Raw genomic sequence first — 19,280 nt, forward strand, 5'->3', positions numbered from 1 at the left:
AATGTCCATCCCCAAATGGAAGAAGATAATATTTCATACACACATTTTAAAATCGCAATGCCGACAGTGAAGGCATAGAGCGCGCGATAAATATACTGCCCACTTAGAAAGCACCACTATGATTCCCCAAAGAGGACACTGTTCCCAGCGCCAGAAGGCGCACTGGCCTGTTCCAAGGGAGACCTGGCTCTCGAGCTCCCGGGGGCGCCTCCTCTCCTGGGATCAGGTCCACGCCGCGCAAATGCCAGCGCGCTGCTGATTCCTCTCGGTCCACAAAACGAAGACCGCCTCCTTGGGAAGCGAAGGGTTAAGACCACCCAGAGGAGCAATCCTCCCAAGCGCCTACAGAAGCTGCACCCAGGAAAAGAGCACAGTGTGGGCGCTGGCCGTGACGTCACAGGGACGCGACCCACTAGAGAAACTGAGGCCTAAGTTCCCGCCGTCATCGCCGAGCGGGGCAGGGGGATCGGGCAAAGTCGGTTTAGTGTGTGAGAGACGGGTTGGGTTGTGCGAACACGCGGAGTAAAGCTCTGCTCCATGTAGAGAAGGAGCTGAGATGAGTCCTCCGGACAAAGTCCCTTGGCGGCCCCAAGGCGCTCCTCCCCAGGAGCGTGTTGATGGCGAATGAAGGTTCCGGGAGCCCAGAGGAAGAGTTTCCGGGTCAGTGGGGGCTTCCTAGAGAAGGGTCGTGGGTGCGGGGCTCAAGGCGTTGAAAGGAGGGGCTTCTGTGACTGGCTCATTATGCTGTTTGTGTTATAGCGTGCACAGATGAGAAATATTAGCCGTTTGATTAAACAAAAATTTTTATAGCCATATATTCAACGTATTTCCCATTTCAACCACTTACATGTAAACAATTTATTGGTGGTAGTCACAAGCCAAGTGTTATGCTAACATCACCACCATCCATTGCCAAAAGTTACCATCACCTCCTGAAAAACCTTTCTTGACCAAAAGGGGTAGGAGAGAAATGAAACAAGATAAAGTTTCATTGGCTGAGAGATTTCAGACAGAGTCCAGAGGTTATCCTAGAGGTTATTCTTAATGCATTACATAGATATCCCTTTTTAGTTTATGGGATATTGGAATAGCTGGAGGTAAGTGTTCCAGTAGCCTTAGTTTTTTTTTTAATTAAATTTTTTTTAAATACCAAAGAACACCAAAAAAACCCGCAAACATTCGTAATATTTGATCATTCCGTTCTACATATATAATCAGTAATTCACAATATCATAACATTGTTGCATATTCATCATCATGATCATTTGTTGGAATACTTGCATCTATTTAGAAAAAGAAATAAAAAGAAAACAAAAAAATTCATATATATCATACCCCCACCTCTCCCTCTCACCAATCCCCAGCATTTCATTCTAATTTTATTTTAACATTTGTCCCCCCTATTATTCATCTTTACTCCATATGTTTTACCCATCTGTTGATAAGGTAGATAAAAGGAGCATCAGAAGCAAGGTTTTCACAATCACACAGTCACATTGTAAAAGTTATATCATTATACAATCATCTTCAAGAAACATGGCTACTGGAACACAGCTCCACATTTTCAGGCAGTTCCTCCAGCCTCTCCACTACATCTTGACTAACAAGGTGATATCTCTTTAATGTGTAAGAATAACCTCCAGGATAACCTCGCGACTCTGGAATCTGTCAGCCATTGACACTTATTTTGTCTCATTTCACTCTTCCCCCCATTTGGTCGAGAAGGTTTTCCCAATCCCCTGATGCTGAGTCTCAGCTTATTCCAGGATTTCTGCCCCACGTTGCCAGGAAGGTCCACACCCCTGGGAGTCATGTCCCACGTAGACAGGGGGAGGGTGGTGAGTTTGCTTGTGTTGGCTGGAGAGAGATAGCCTTGGTTCTTGAAGACGATTGTGGAATGATATAGCTTTTACAGTGTGACTGATTGTGAAAACCTTGTGGCAGATGCACCCTTTATCGAGGGTGAGACAGATGAGTAAAAAAATATGGATAAAAAATAAATAAGGAGGGAAGATGAAGGGTAAAAAATTGCGTGGATTGAAATACTAGTGGTCAGTGAGAGGGAGATGTAAGGGGTATGGGATGTATGAATTTTTTTCTTTGTTTTTCTGGATTTAGAAATGTGTGATTCAAACATTCTAAAAATGATCAGGATGATGAGTACACAACTACGTGATGATATTGTGAACTATTGATTGTATACCATATATGGACTGTATCTATGTGGAGATTCCTCAAGTAAAATATTTTTAAATACATTTTTGAAAATAAAACTAAGGTGATTAACAAAGAAAGTCACCCATTATTTAAAATAATTTAATCTGACCCATATAATATAACAAAAGAAAGTTTAAACTTTTGGGGGTACTATTTGGGTGTACAAGGGAGGTTTCTGGGTGCTGCTAACATTCTAATTCTTGATATGGTCTGTGGTTACCTTAGTGTGTTCACTTTGTGCTATATGATTGGGCTGTACCCCTTTCTGGGTGTATATTTAAATAAAAATATGTCACTATATTATTATTTTTTAAAAAGTTACCACCACCTCAAACAGAAAGTCTGTACCCAGTAAGCACTACCTTGCTACTCACCAACCTACCACCCATCCCACATGTCCCGACCCTGGCAACCTGTAAGATTTCTGTCTCTATGAATTTGCATTTTCCAGTTTATTCATATAAGTGGGATCCTACAGTATCAGTGTTTGTCCTCTTATATCTGGCTTATTTTGCTCAACATGATTTCTTCATGATTCGTCCATGTTGCAGTGTATATCAGACCTTCATTCCTTTGCAGGACTGAATAATATTCCATTGCATGTATATCCCATTTTCTTCATCCACTCGTCTATTAAGGACCACTTGCCTTGCTTCCATCGTTTGGCTATTTTGGATGCTGCTGCTTAAATATTAGCATACAGATATCCGTCTGAGTCCCTGCTTTCAATACTTTCGGGTGTATACATAGAAGTAGGATTGTGGGTCGTATGTTAATACTATATTTAAATTTCTGAGGAAGCGCCAAACAGTTTTCAAAGGTGGCTACATCATTCTGCTATTTGATAATGTTTATTTCTATTTTGTATTTTAGTTTGCATAGGCAATTGGATGCACAACATAAGCACACAAACCGACCTAGATTTTATTCAGGATATTGCAATCAGGAGAGCACCCCAGATCTGAAGATCAGAGTGTCTTGGCAGGATGGTTTTGCCTTCGGCTTCTCCAGCGAGGAGTAGATAAGTTAGAGGTGCTGTGACGTACATTTAGGATTATTTTGCAATCGAGAGCAGTCTCAGTCAGTGAACTAAACAGCAGTTACTCATGTGTCTAGCTAGTTTAAGGGGGACAAACTTGTAATCTGAGCTGATCATTCATGAGGCAGAATGGGGAGCTGGCGGGTCACAGGTAAAAATTACTATTCATGGGGTTTTCTTGCAGTAAAGAGAATGAACCCAAATGGTAAAATGTTGCTTAGCATGCGAGACGTAGTGGGATTGATGTCTGCATACTCCATCTTTAAGCAGTACTTGACACCTTGAAGCTCAAGATAGGCTCTTACCAATGTCAGTAATAGAATGGGATAAGGGGTATGGGAGGATGTGGGGTTTCTTTTTTATTTTTATATATCTGGAGTAATGAAAATACCGTAAGTTTGACCATGGGTTTCTATGCACAACTATTGGTGATACTGGGAGCTAGTGATTGTATACTTAGGATGCTTCATATGGTGTGTGCATATATTTGAATAAAACTGCATTTATTTATTTAAAAATATTTGCAGCTAGTCTCTGACACATCTAACCAGCCCTAATCTTCCCCCTACTCTCTCAGCCCCTGCACAGCAATGTCTCTGGGCTGGAAGGGTCTCTTTTCAATGGATAAAGCAGCGTGTGGCTTAAAACAAAGACCAGTGCGTCCTGGCACCTTTAGCAAACCGAGACATGGACCCTCCCTGAGAATCTGAAGGCACCTTCACCCATTCCTTTGGTGTACCCAACAACTGCCATGACCCCTAGTACAAACTATGTTAGTTCCTACAACATCTAATGGAGAAAGTGGACTTATCACTGGTAATCCCTGCTAGAGACCGATCTGCAAGGTTTAAGTTCATTCACTGCAGCATCTTATTTTAACCCCTCACAGCACGGCACACCTAAGTAAGAAATGAAGTGTGTGCCTTGAACCTGTGACAACAAAAACAAATGTTGGAAATGGCAACAATTCCGCCACCACTGTTCCAAACCCCCATCCTTGGCTTGAGGGGTAGAGGAGACTCCCAGGGAAATCTGGCCTGCTTAGCTACACGTTGATGTTTGGCTAACACAAGGTAGAGTGTGAATGAATCTTCCTGGACCCTAGGAATTGAGAATCTAATGTGTTCTAGGCATATGCAGGTTTTATTTCCCATACTCCCTCAGACATGAGTATCAAATCCCTACGTCTACAGATATGGGGGAAAAAATTAGGTTAGCTCATGAGAGGGTTGAATTTTACCTGAACTTTGCAATCCTGGAAAACTGTAAGTTAATAAATCCCCCATCCTGTGTGTTATGGATCACGCAGCCTTAACTTCCATTATCTTGACTAATCTTCAGACAGGCTCCTTCCTGGCTCTGTGCTCCTGACCGCCCTGACCTTCACCCTCACAGAATCCATTTAGAACCTGCTCGGCCTGGCCTCCACAGCGACCTCAGGAGATAACATCCTGTAAGGGACACACCCATCGCTGGCCGCCCCTCTGCAGTACTCTTCCATTAGCTCTTCCCAGACTTTAACTCTCCTGCCCTCTGCTTCAGGGGAGTTGAGCCCACTTTCTCTCCCCTGTTGTGATAGCTTTCTCGTCTGTCTCTACCACGATAGGCTTCTGATTTCTCTCCTCCTCTACAGTGAGTGCAAGCTTTGAATAAAGTTATCCTTGTCTGTGTTACATTTCTTGGCACAAATTTTTCTTCGACAATCATTAATAGACAAAAAGGGATGAATCTGGGAGTCACAACCCGGCCTGACTCCAATGCTGGTCCTCTCTCCACTCACTAGGAGACACTTTGTTTACGTTACAGTTGCTGAGATGCAGATTTTGTTCCAGGATGAGATGGGCATCTTGGTCCCAACATCATGTCCACCTGTGAAGCACAGGCATCCAGCAGAGCAAAGCAATGCTCAAGGCTTCTGAGAAAATCTGTGTCTGACTTCAGAACAGGTGCCAGAAGCCAGCGGACTTGGAGTCCTTCCTCTTGAAAGTAAGGCTTGCCTCAGAGATTACTGCTTAGCAGGATTTTATCCAAGATTTGTGTACAGACCTGCAAATTGGTGGGTGTGATTCTCACGTCCACAGAGACAAGGCTGCGAACCCACTGATGACTGGGTATGTCCCGTCCAGCTGAGCTCTTTCACCTTCACAAGGAGACGCTCCTCCTTGCTTTCCTCCCAGCATTTTGCCCAAACCCTCTTCTCTGACTTTTGCTCCCTTGTGTTCCCCCTTTGCGATAACGCTACAGCCTTCCACAGCTGATCATTTGGTCCCGGTAACCCTCGGTGGCCTTTCTGTGTAGCTAGCAGAATCGAAGCTTCCCCAGCCAATAGGATCCAGCACCGAGTAGCCCCTGACCTCACCTCCTTCCATTCACCTCTCCCTCTCTGCTCTCCAGCTGTACTGGCCTCCTTGCAGTGTCTGTACTGTGTCTGGAAGCCTCTGTGTCAAACACATTTCCCCAGCTGCTAACCTTGGTCAGGAAAGTCCTAAGCCCAGATATCTACCTGGATGAGTCCCTCCACCCCTTCAATTCTTTGTTGAAAGGTCACCTTCTCAATTAAACCTTCCCTGGTGACTGGAATATTGTAGCATGCACCTCACCCACTTGCTGCCCAAGTTTCTCATCTCATTGCCCTGATCTATATATTGTTCATCACAACAACTATCACCTTCTAACATACTGTGCAGTTGACTAAAAAATCCTTGACGGTCTACTGCCTGTCACCTATCACTTCCCCTTCAGAGAACGTGAAATCCAGGGCAGGAATTTGCACGGTTTGGTTCATTGGTGGATACCAAATACCTAACAAACTGCCTTGCACACAGCGGGCGATCAATATTCATATGAAGGTGGGAGGAACGGGTCTGCCTCTCCGACTGGGGTGTGAGGCCCCGAGGCTCCCGTTTTCTCCTCTGTGGAATGAAGGATGGGGCCTCGCTCAGCTCAGGACGAGGCCTGTCTGTCCACAGCAGCATCCATTTCATCCACAGCTGCTGCCAGGCACAAATTATCTGCAAATGGATCAAAGACCTAAACATTGGAGCTAAGAACATAAAACTTTTAGAAGAAAATATAGTGAAAGATCTTTCATTTCTTGCTGTCATAGGAATTGGATTCCTAAACCTTATACCCAGACTACAAGCAATAGAATTAGAAATAGCTAAATGGGATGTCCTCAGATTGAATACTTGTGCACGTCAAAGGACTTTGTCAGGAAAGTACAAGGCAGCTACTCAATGGGAAACAATATTTGGAAACCATTATCAGATAAGGTTTTAATATCCAGAAAATATAAAGATCTTACAACTCAACAAAAGAAAGACATACAACCCAGTTATCAAAATGGGCATAAACATAGTTAGACAGTTTTCCTCGGATGTCACACAACTGGCTCCAAAACATATGAAAAGATGCTCAACTTCAGTAGCTATTACAGAAATGCCAATCAAAACCACAATGAGATATCATCTCACACCTACTAGAATGGCCATTAGCAAAAAAGTCAGAACAACAAAAATGCTGGAGAGGACGTGGAGAAATAGGCACACTTATCCACTGTGCGTGGGAATGGACACTGGTGCAGCCGCTCTGGAAGGCAGTTGGTGGTTCCTCAGGAATGTAAGTATGGAATTGCCATATGATCCAGCAATCCCAGTACTAGGTACATACTCGAAAGAACTGAAGGCAGGGACACGAACAGACATCTGCACACCGATGTTTATAGCGGCATTATTCATGGTTGCCAATAGATGGAAACAGACTATGGAAAACTATGGAGAATAGTTATAGTATTACTTTAATATTTTTTATCAATTGTAACACGTTACTACTGTTAAAAATAGAATTACAAAAATAATAAGCGTGATCAAGAATTGTGACAGCTTTTCCACACCAATGGAATTTTTGTGGTGTATAGGAATCCTGTATTATATGCATTAGAGTTTCATAAACCCAGAACTTCTCTAAGAAAAGTTTTCCTTAATTTGAAAAAAACTGCAAGGAGAAACAATTGTTCAAGTATCAGATTAGGAAAATTCAAAACCTAGACAACATACTCTGTTGGTGATGCTGTTGCGAAAGAGGCAAACATTTATATTGCTGGTTAAAATGCAAAACAGTACAACCTCTACCTAGGAGAACTTAGTGACATCTAGTGCAAGTATATATACATTTCCCCTTTCTCCCATTATTTGACTTACAAGAATTTATTCTGAACATACTAGACCAACAAAAAGAAATGCATTTCAGCATTATTTGTAATCGCAGAGCATTTGAATGCCAAGTATAGAAGATGTAATGTTGAATAAACTATGATAGGACCATATATCAACATTCCATGTAGCTGTAAAATAAATAAGGAAGATTTCTACTTTTTAAGGATGTCAAGGATTTGTGAATCATACTTCAAATAATTGTGGGAAATGTGAAAAAGTGTTAGTTTTAGAGATGCCTATTGCTCATACAATCTAGCTACCATTAATCAAATTCATATGTAAACAAATTTAAAATTCAATGGGTTTTACCAAATTTTATTCCATTTATTGTTAGTTATTTCATCTTACACACTATAAAAATCCTTGGGGCGGTTTGTGGCGTTTAACCGTAACTTATCATCTCTCTGCAGGGGTTTAAAAAAAATGCCTCAGACATTTTCTAAATATCTATATGAATATTAAGGGTAATTTCCCTATTTATCCATATGCCTGCTTGGCCAGGCATGAAAGATGCCTTGCTTCTTTATATGACGTCGACAATGTGGAATTTCACCTGAGCTCTACAAAGAGCAATGGTGATGAAATCTCTCCACCATTCAGTTTTCTGGGAAATGACTTATCCCTGAAGAACTATACCCTTTCTCTGTAGCACTAGGATAATGCTTGCTGTCCACGCCTTATAAAAAATAAGCCTACATATCGTTAATAAGAATCATGCATTCTATTAATACACACACGCACACAGACCCACAGAAACAGGCTTTGGATGTGCTAAAACCCTTGACTTCAGACTCCTCAAGGACTGGAGAAAAGGTTTGTTTTCCAGTCTGGTGTCCTCTTTTGCCCCGACACAGCAATGGGCTCTGGATGCAGCATGGTCAATGCTCTGGATGGGTCTGGCGCTCTCCTCCCAGCCCTGAAGAGGCTCTCAGCACGCCTGGACAGCCTTGGACCCCAGGAGCCTGGAGAGGTGTTGGCTAAAGCTGCTGGGGGTCCAGACTTAGGGGGCTGCAGCATCACGCCTGAGCTCCCCAAAGTGTTGTCCAAGGCAAGGCCTCCATCTGTGCCCCAGCCCTTAACACCCACCACCCTCCCTGCCAAAGGAAGTCCAGGCCTGAGCCTGGGGACCTGGGCTTGGCCTGACCGTGGGGGGCTATTTTGTTGTGGCTGAAACATATGGGAGGCCATTGGATGGCCTTCAGGTGTGGGGAGTCATCCAACCGCTCTGGGTTTCAGTCCCTAGGGGATAAACTAATTTCCAGAAATGGTGTCCTCATGCTCTCCAAGGACTGCTGGAGGGTTTAGGCCGCAGTCCTTGGTATAAAGGTAGGAAATGGCAATCCACTGAGCTTAGGTTTAAGCCACACGCTGCGCTCCCCATTGAAAAGAGAACTTCCCAGATCGGAGACGTTAATAGGTGATGGCCGAAAGAGTAGGAGGAAGGATAGGGCTGGTTAGACATGTCAGGGGATGGCCACAAAGGTTTCTTTTCGTTGCTGTTGTTAAGAAATAAATGCAGTTGTATTCAAATATGTTCACACACAATACAAAGCATTCGAAATATATAATCACTAACTCACAGTATCGCATAGTTGTGCACACAAACCCATGATCAATTTTGCAATATTTTCATAACTCCAGATAGGAAATTAAAGAAAAAGAAACCCAACAACATCCCCATCTATCATTGACAATAGCAAGAGCCTAAAGTGTGAATTATTGTGTGAGTAATGGAGAATGCAGGTACTGAACCCGCTACTTCTCACATACTAACCAAGTGTTTACCGTTTGAGCTACTTCCTCCTATGACAAATCTCATCTGCTAACACTCATTTACCTGTGAACAAGGAACTCCCCATTCTGTTTCATGAATGATTAGCTCACCTTACACGTTTGTCCCCCTCAAACTAGCTGGACACAAACATTTCCTGTTCACTTCACTGAGACTGCTCCGGATTGCAAAAGTAATCCCAACTGCACGTCACACCACCTCTGACGTGTCTCCTCGCTAGGGAAGTATAAGGCAAAACCATCCCGCCCAGACGCTCCGATCTTCAGACCTAGGGTGTGCTCCCGATTGCAACATCCTGAATAAAATCAATTACCGGATTGGTAGGTTTATGTGCTTATATTGTGTATCCAGCTGCCTATGCAAACTAAAATACAAAAATAGAAACAAACATTGTCAAACAGTAGAATGATGTAGCCACTGTTGAAAACTGGCTCTTCGTCATATAGTATTAACATATGACCTGGCAACACTACTTCTATGTATGTAAGCAAAGCATTGAAAGCCCGGATTCAGACAGATATCTGTATGCTGATGTTTATAGCAGCATTATCCAAAAACCAAAAGGTGGAAGCAAGGCAAGTGGTCCTTAATAGACGAGTGGATAAAGAGAAAGTGGTATACACGCGATGGAATATTACTCAGTCATGAAAAGGAATGCAGGTCTGCCATATACTGCAACATGGATGAACCATGAAGACATCATGTTGAGCAAAATAAGCCAAATATAAAAGGACAATACCGATACTGTATGATCTCCCTTACATGAATAAACTGGAATATGCAAATTCATAGAGATAGAAATACTACAGGTTACCAGGGTCAGACGTGTGGGGATGGATGGTAGGTTGGTGAGTAGCAAGTTGATGCTTAGTGCGTATAGTTTCCGTTTGAGGTGATGGTAACTTATTAAAATAAAAATATAGTAACATATTTTTATTTAAAATATACAAGCAGAAAAGGGCACAGCCCAACCATATAGCACAAAGTAAACACACACAGGCAACCACAGATCAGATCACCAAGCTCCTTCCTGGGTGTGGCTTCTCTAGGCGCCCTGGAGGACTGCTCCTCTCGGTGGTCTTAACCCTTCGCTTCCCAGGGGCGTCTTAGTTTCGCGGGCCGAGGAGAAGTGGCAGCGCGCTGGCGTCTGCGCGGTGTGGACTTGATCCCAGGAAAGAAAGCACCCCCAAGAGGTCGAGAGCCAGGTCTCCCTTGGAACAGGCCAGTGCGCCTTTGGGCGGTGGGAACAGTGTCCTTTTCTTTGGGAACCATAGTGGCACTTTCTAAGTGAGCAGTCTATTTCTCAGGCGCTCTATACCTTCAGTGTCAGCACTGCAATTTTAAAATGTGTATATGGAATAGTCTCTTCTTCCATTTGGAGATAGACATTTTTAAGTGAAGAAATACGATATTTAAACTTCGTCCTGGCATTGTTTAAACACTAGGGAGATAACTGCATTAGAATCAGTATTCAAGAGCTTCAGAGGTGCCTCAACCCCTCCCTACCCCTCCCCACCGTACCCCGGCAAGACAAAGAAAAAGAATTCAGGTGTTTTCCAGGAGACCCCATATCATATATTGAAATCGTCAGAGAGCCTCTTTCTAGAACGTTTGTGAATGTAAGGCTGATGGTGACATGATCTATGAAAAGACATGCTTTAATACACTGTGTGATTCCTGGTTGGTATGCAGTCATTTAGACGGTGTTGTCAAATACAAGGGTCGGGGTAACATGTTTAGAGAGCAGGAGGGCGTCTTCCCTTGCCTAGTTTGCTAGAGTAGGGCAGATCCTGGGCAGTAGAACTCTACTGTGATCAGAAATTTGGTTTCATGATTACTCCTTGATTTACATTAACATTCTCGATACAGTTTCACTATATATACAGACACCTATAGGTGGATAGGATCTGTGCTCGTTTATATATATATATATTTTCAACATAACAACATACAAACACAAATATTCTTACGATATGATCATTCCATTTTTGATATATAATCAATAACTCCCAATATCATAGATAGTTGTAGATTCATCAAATGATCATTTCTTAGAACATTTACATTAATTCAGAAAAAAATACAAAGAAAACAGAAAAAAGTCCATACATACCCTACCCCTTATCCCTCCCTTTCATTGATCATTAGCATTTCAATCTACTAAATGTATTTAACATTTGTTCCCCTACTACTTATCTATTTTCAATCCATATGTTTTACTTGTCTGTCGATAAGGTAGATAAAAGGAGCATCAGACACAAGGTTTTCACAATCACACAGTCACACTGCAAAAGCTATATCATTATACAATCATCTTCAAGAAACACGGCTACTGGAACACAGCGCTACATTTTCAGGCAGTTCCCTCCAGCCTCTCCATTACACTTTAACTCAATAGGTGATATCTATTTAATGCGTAAGAATAACCTTCAGGATAACCACTCGACTCTGTTTGGAATCTCTCAGCCATTGACACTTTATTTTGTCTCATTTTGCTCTTCTCCCTTTTGGTGGAGAAGTTTTTCTCAATCCCTTGATGCTGAGTCTCAGCTCATTCTAGGATTTCTGTCCCACATTGCCAGGAAGGTCCACACCCCTGGGAGTCATGTCCCACGTAGACAGGGGGAGGACAGTGAGGTTGCTTTTTGTGTTGGCTGAGAGAGAGGCCACATCTGAGCAACAAAAGAAGTTATCTTGGGGGTGACTCTTAGACCTAATTTTAAGTAGGTTTAGCCTATCCTTTGCGGGGCTAAGTTTCATATGAACAAACCCCAAGATTGAGGGCTCAGCTTATTGCTTTGGTTGTCCCCACTGCTTATGAGAATATCAAGAATTCTCCACTTAGGGAAATTGAGTTTTTCCCCTTTCTCACCATTCCCCCAAAGGAGCTTTGCAAATACTTTTTTTATTAACTGTTCAAATCACTATGGGATTTTTTTTTTCACTATGGGATTTATCGAGGCATCACTGTGGACAAACTTACAAAATCTCATGCATTGCATGGGTCTTTTAAGTACTTCTTTTGCTTGTTGGTTTTGTCAAAAACGAAACGTTACTGGCCTTGCTTGAACGAGCCTCTCAGAGTACTAGCAGTCGAGAGAAAGGAACAACAACAAAAAAGAATTTCTATATGGGAACTAGCAGAATTTCACCAAGTCCCTGTGAAAAAGGTGGTGTCTTTGATATGATGCCTTGGCATTTCATACAATGTTCAGTGAATAGTTTTCTTCTGACTCACTGGTTTTACAGGTTTTAGTTGCATATTGATCAGGTTTCAAATTTATTTAAGATTGAGTGATAGAGGCACCCAGTTGAGTGCAGTCATCCATTCTCATTATTGTGGGTGCAAGAGAAACTCAAGAAAACGGGCTGGCTAAGGTGCACAGCAAAAAAAAATTTACTTGTGTAAAGTCAAGAGGTCTGATGCGATTCAACAAAAATCTGCACTGTATATACCATATTATAAAATTTAAAGGGCAAGGAGAGCCAAGGGAGGGAACCCAAGGGTGCACAGTGTATCAAAACAGGTGACAATATTTAGAAGGAGAGACTCTTGAATTGTACAATGCAGAGACCTCTGTATGGCAACAGACCTAACGTGGAAAATGGTCACCACCAACAAGGAGGGGTGTGACCTCGAGTTAGTTGCTTAACCTCTTTGTCAGTTAGGACATCTGCATATGGGGGTAATAATATTGTGTAATAGTATACCACCCCTTGTCAGAAGTCGCTCCTGACCACCTGAGATACAGATGTCTCTTCTGTGTTCCGAGCGTCCCCTGCTGGTTCACTCCTGTCCTGTCGTTCTTCCTGCTTGTTGCGTAATACGTGAGCTGTTTGCCGACTGTTATCCTGCGTGAACCGAGCCTGTGTGCACCACGTCACCAAATCTCAGATCCCGGAGCCTGGACCCCAGCAGGTGCTCAGGACATGTTTATTGTACTAGTGCTGATGACACGTGCTGCCCCCTCCATGCAGTGGAGCTAGTGTTATACATGATCTTGTTTAGTGGAAAGTATGTATTGTAAGTGAATGGATAGAGGAAATTCCTCTGCTCATTTTTCTGTTCACTCAAGGGCTGTTGGTGTCATTTACCTGCATGTTTCATCTAGAACCTTATCATACCAGTGTAATACCCACCTTTTCCCTTCATAGTGAACAGATATTATTATATGAGCTGTGTGTCTAGTGGAAACAATACAGTATAAATAAGTGAAGATAGGAAATCTCTGTGCTCAGATTTCTGCTAGTTAAATGGAGGGAGAGGGCATTGTGTGTTCTCTCTCCACCCTGTCTGGAACTGTCTATGGCCAGTTTATTCCCCAGGGCAAGGACCATGTGTCATTAGTCTCTTCATTTCTTCCCTCACACTCAGAGGTGGGCATCACTGGATGTTTTCTGATTTAAACATCCTTTTCTAATGACCCTGCTAAGAAGAGCATCCCCTCCATTCTGGAGTTGATACCATAGAGGTAATTTATGTAGGTGTCAACAATGTAGAACGCCTCTGTTCCAGGTGCTGGACAAACTCTTTAATTAATCTGTGTGCTGTGCACGGCTAGAACTCGGATTCCCTTTTCCCTGGCATTGCACAAGACACAGTGGCACAGTTTTCAGAACCCAGCACATGTTGGGGAGGCATTTGACAGATTCATTTGACCTTAGGATTTTGCCATTTCTGGCCCCCAAAATCAAACTATTATTTAATTAATATTATTAAATTATATCTGTCTCTGTATGCCAGTCATTAATTTTAGGTGGATATCTGATATTATTGACATGACAAATTACTACCTGTCACCGGTTTAATTGTCAAAATAATCTCACCTGTTTTCACAGCCCTTATCACGTCTGGCATGGGATGCAATTCTTTGTTCCATTGTTTACTGTCTCCCCCCTACTCTAGAATGCAAGCTTCACGACAGCAGGACTTCGCATGTTCTGACCAGTGCAGTACTCCCAGCACTTACAACAGAGCTGACACCAGTTATGTGATAATATTTGCACGTGAATAACCTGATCCCTGGAGCAGCTCTGGACACATGGATGAGCCAACAGGACTTCCCTGCCTGAACTCTCTCCCACGTGATTACTCTGCAAGTTAGGCTTTCGGGAAGCTGAGAATCCAGGCAGGAACTACCAAGGCTGCATGCATCTGGAGTCAGGCAAACCTGGGATGGGATTCCTTCCCTGCTGGTTGTGTGGCCCTGGCGATGTTACCTGACTTCTCACAGCAGGAATCTGCTCCTCTGTTACATAGAAAAATATGGATACTGCACGGGGTAGATATCCTCACTATATTTATGAAGGGCCCACATTCTCCTCTTTCCATTCTGTACATATTTGTGATGCACCTACTGAGTGAAGCCTTCCTGCTGGGTGAGCAGGACAGAGTCCCTGGCCTCTGTCAGCGCCCAGACCACTGCGTCAGACAGACAAATAATCATCTGTTGTCAGCAGCATTGGGCTGGGTTGTAATAGGGAAAATTCAGGGTGTTGTGATGTCTCAGAGGAAGGTTACCTGTGCAGGACGTGGGGAAGAGACCAGAGAAGGCTTCCTGGAGGAAGTGATGTGTAAGCTGAGTCCTGAAGGGTCAATAAGAGCCCCATTCTTTCTTCCTACAGTCTTCTCAGCTTTTCCCTCATGCATCAAGGACCCCGCCCCGAATCCTGGCTTCCCTCCTCTGGGTGTCTCCCATGGGAACTGAGCTGATTTAAGTGGAGATTTGATACAAGATCGTTACCCGACTGGGGTGAGTGATGATGAAGGAATGGAGTGGGGTGAGATGATGAAGGGAGGACATAACATTTTCAAACGTTCCACACATAAGTGTTTGCTGGGGATAGTGATGGCCCAAAGGATATAAATGGTCTAGTTAATTGGACACATAGATTTCATTTGCTAAAGCACTAAGAGACTCTCCTTCTAGGATGTATGTTTGTATGTGTTTGTAGCCAGGCCCAGAATTTAAAATATTTGTCATATGTTCCGCATTTCTTTCTCCAGTATGTGCTGGTAGCCACAAGTTAGTTAATACAAATTCCTAGGTACCAGTGTACTATGAAGAAAATGAGTGGCTCTCTGGTCTCCACTTTGGCTGGAATAGACCACAGCCTGGGCAGCTGATCTAAACTTTAATATAGCATTCAATGTATTTTTTTTTGAAGGAATAGAGAAAGAGCCCCTGCTTCAAATCTACTATTATTTCAATTAGCATAATGCTAAGTTTACTTTCTTTTTCTTTCTTGCACATTTCTGAATTTAATCACATGTACAGATTTGTGTCACCACTGCCACAATCAGAATACAGGACAGTTCCATCCCCCAAAAACAAACCACCCGGATCTACGTCTTTGTAGTTACACGTCCCTCACCCCTAATCCCTGGGAAACCCTGATCTGTTCCCCCTCACTACAGTTTTGTCTGTTGGAGAGTGTCATGTGAATTAATCCCACAGTGCTTAAGCCTTCTAGGATGGGCTTCTTTCATCAAGCATAATGAGACACCTGAGTGAATCGCAAGTGCATATGTCAGTAGTTCCTTACTGATGAAGGCTGAGCAGTCTGCTGTTGTGGGCCCCACAGTGTGTGTATCCATTCATCCATGGAAGGACAGGGGTGTTCTTACCGGACAGAGGCCCTGGGCTCTTTTGCCTGACGTGCTCAATAACCGATTCCTGAGACCCTGGGGTTTCACAGAGAGAAAGAGTTTATTACTAGGCAGGTAGTAGGAGAGCAGATGGCCCAGCGGCTCAAATCTGCAGGAATGCTAATAGTTTTATTAGAGAAAAACATGGGCAGCATTTAGGGTAATGAGCAGAGTGGCCCCAAATGACGTAATGAGAGGTGATCTGATTACTGAGCATGCGCAGATGGATTCCACGCTTAGGCACAGGTAAGGAAGTGGCAGAATAGTATAATGAGGAATAGGTGACTGGTATGTTCAAGTCTAAGCTACTGCGCATGTCAGAAGGGCACGTTTTGGTTAGATCCGGTCTCGGTTACCAGGATAACTTTGGACTTGGGGGGGGTTTGGTTCTAGATTGACCAAGAACCTTCCTTAATAAACATTAGGGGCTGTCTTTAGTGATTACAAGACTGAAGCTGAAAAACTGGGTAACTGGATACAAATGAAGGTTAGTTAGTCACAGGTTTTCAGAAACACAGGGGCAGACAATAAAGGCAATACAATCATGAGATCTAGATCAGGGCAGCTGGTTCACAATTGAGAGATTTCAGGTATTTCCCTCGGTCTACTCCAATATATCAAAATACAAAAAGGAATAACTATATAGTGATTCAGTAATCAAAATCATCCCTTAAAAAAACTAAGTTGTGAGTCATGCAATATTGTGAATGAACCTGTGGGACATTTATTGAGGCAAAATAAACCAGAAACAAAACAGCAATTATTTATGGTATCATTTTGAAAATACTTATAAGAAAATAGGGGCCTAGTTTGTAAACTTTTATAGCAGTCACATTTAGTCCGGAACAGTAATTGTTATTTCTGGATTTTGAGAGACTGTTTTTATAATCTGGTATTTAGAGATTAGAATGAAGCCAATTAGGTTTGGATTAAGGTAATTCAGAATACAGGGGCCAGGAAGACATTGTCTGTATTTTAGAACCTCTTCACTTTTTGAGACCCATGGAAGAAAGGTTTATATCGTACAGAACCTAAATGTGCTGTAGCACATAATCTAACAAAACCTGTCTGGATAGATCATTTAAACAATCCAAACACGGGGAGTCGAGAATAGAATGAGGGCCTTTAATCCTGTATAGCTTCATGTAATGCGTGGATATATCCCAGAGTTTATTAAGCACATAATGAACAAATATTGGCAAAATCCCTTAAGAGTGGGAGAAAAAATATGGAACTATTAAACTTTATCACCAGGAAAACCCTGATACTATGTCAAACATTAGGGACACCCAAATCAATAGGCCAAGCCCTTGATCTTGAGGCTTGCTCTTGTGAAGGTTATGTGTAGAGTGGAGAAGCTTAGCCTATCTATAGGCATGCCTAAGAGTTACTTCCGGAGGACTATTTTTGTTGCTGAGATGTGGCCTCTCTCTCTTTAAGACCAACTCTGCAATGAAATCATTGCTCTCCCCTCTATGTAGGACATGATATCGAGGGATGAAAGTCTCTCTGGTGCTGTGTGAGAAGACTCCCAGGGATGAATCCAGCTCTGGCACCGTGGGATCAGCAATGCCATCCTGATCAAAAGCAGGAAAAGAAGAGTAACAAGCTATCAATGGCTGAGAGAGTTCTGAGAGAGTCGAGAGGCTACTCTGGTCGTCACTCTTACACAAGCTTCAGTTAGACCTTGCTACCTATTATAACTTGCCAAACCCCAACCAAAACCATTCCTGCCAATCCTAAAGAACACCTAGGGTGTTATATAAGATTTTACAAAGGTTCCATGCACTAGGTTTCTTTCCAGAAACCTTCATCCTCCAGATGCGTCTAAGTCATTAAATGCAGAGGAGCCAGCCTCTCCAGAACATCAGCTACTTTACTTCCATCCCCCTATCGTTTTATAGACAGCTCCTTCCAACATGATAAAGTTAGAATGGGCATAGCCCAAATACCCCTAAAGTGTGGGATAGAAAGATCAAAATGATGGTGGGGTTATACAGAGAAGGTGGGGTTTAAAAAATGAGTATGATTGCTGAATCATTATACTGATATTTCTTTTAGTCTCCAGTATCTTAGAGCAGCTAGAAGTAAAAACCTAAAGTGAGTATTTGTAACCCATGACAGACTCTGACATCTGCTGTGTATCTATTTGTTGGGGTGTACTTTGAAAATCATTGCTTTTTCTTTCTTTTCTTTGTATATATGTTAACAATTAAAAACTTGAAAAAAAAGTTGGGGCTTCTCAAAGCACCAGCTGCCCTGTGTGGGCAGGAGCAGCCTTCTCCTCCCCATCTACAGGTGCCTCGGGGTGCGGGGCTCAGTGCCATCAGCCCTGGTGACAGGCGGGTCTCCCTGGAGACCAGGGGCCCAGCGGGAAGAGAGGATGTCAGCAGACAGGCAGGCCGTGACTGCAGATGAAAGGAAAGCCAGGGCTCCATCCTGTCTGCCCCAGACCAGGGCCCCTGTCTCACCAGGTGGCATCCTGCATTCCTTCCAGGGGCTCTGTCAAGTGTCTGCGGTGGAAAAGAGCTTTTTCATCCCTAGGAGGTCCCAGTTAAATTGTTCTGCTTAACCTGAGAGCTGAAGGGAAGCAGGAATGAGGCAGAAGAAGGGGAGGAGAAGTGCACCAGACAGAGCGAGAAGCCCTGTGAGGTGTGGAAATGAGAGAGAGGAAGGTGGCTAAGGAACAGAGGGGCTTTAGATGGGCTGGAACACAGAGTGTGGGTCAGACAGAAGGAGGGGCCTGCTCCAGATGAGGTGCTTTAGGGTGAGCAGGCCTCAAGGCCCTAGTCCAGGGGCCCGGATGTTACCCTAAGAGCAGCAGGCAGCCCTGGCAGAGTTTGGGGCAGGAGGGACATGACCCAGTGGATGAGGATTTAAGAAAGGTGCCTCAGGCCGTGGAATGGAGTATGGGGGGGACAGGTCAAGGCTGGTGGCAGCAGGACCAGCTTTGAAGTCGTGGTTGTCCAAGAGAGAGAGGGTGACCTGGACTAGAGAACCGACTGTGTGAGGAAGAGAAATCAGCTCAATTATTTTATTACAAATATTAGGAAGTAGGCACGGTGATGGCGAGGTCTGGGGAGGCAGAGGGAGGAATCAGGGATGGCTTTAAAGTCCTCTGGCCTAAGCAGCTGGGTTAGGGGCCACAGAGGAGGTGCAGGTGTGTGCGAAGTGGGGGTGGATGAGCTCAGCTGTGGATGCATTTAGTCTTAGTTGTCTGTTGGACTCTACCACTTTCTGTGCATTTGAGTTTGGGGAGCTACCTTAACTTCTCCATGCCTCAGTGCCTCATCGGTAATATAAGAATGATAATTGATAAAAATGACTAATTTTGGTTTCATTCATTCAGTCTAGGAGCATGTTCTCATC

At 43.3% G+C, this 19,280-nt stretch overlaps 2 long non-coding RNA genes across 2 annotated transcripts in view; one reads left to right on the top strand and one right to left on the bottom strand.

Annotated features, from left to right (window-relative positions):
• The window catches only part of LOC143670864 (uncharacterized), a 110,411-nt gene that overhangs the window by 59,133 nt on the left and 31,998 nt on the right, over positions 1-19,280 (bottom strand). The window lies entirely within an intron of this gene.
• Positions 412-18,151, top strand: LOC143670865 (uncharacterized). The gene is made up of 4 exons (XR_013169467.1): positions 412-660; positions 14,169-14,269; positions 14,888-15,015; positions 17,393-18,151. It is a non-coding gene; the product is annotated as an uncharacterized LOC143670865 (long non-coding RNA).

Source organism: Tamandua tetradactyla, chromosome X (genome assembly GCF_023851605.1).
Source record: "Tamandua tetradactyla isolate mTamTet1 chromosome X, mTamTet1.pri, whole genome shotgun sequence".
Lineage (NCBI taxonomy): Eukaryota > Metazoa > Chordata > Mammalia > Pilosa > Myrmecophagidae > Tamandua > Tamandua tetradactyla.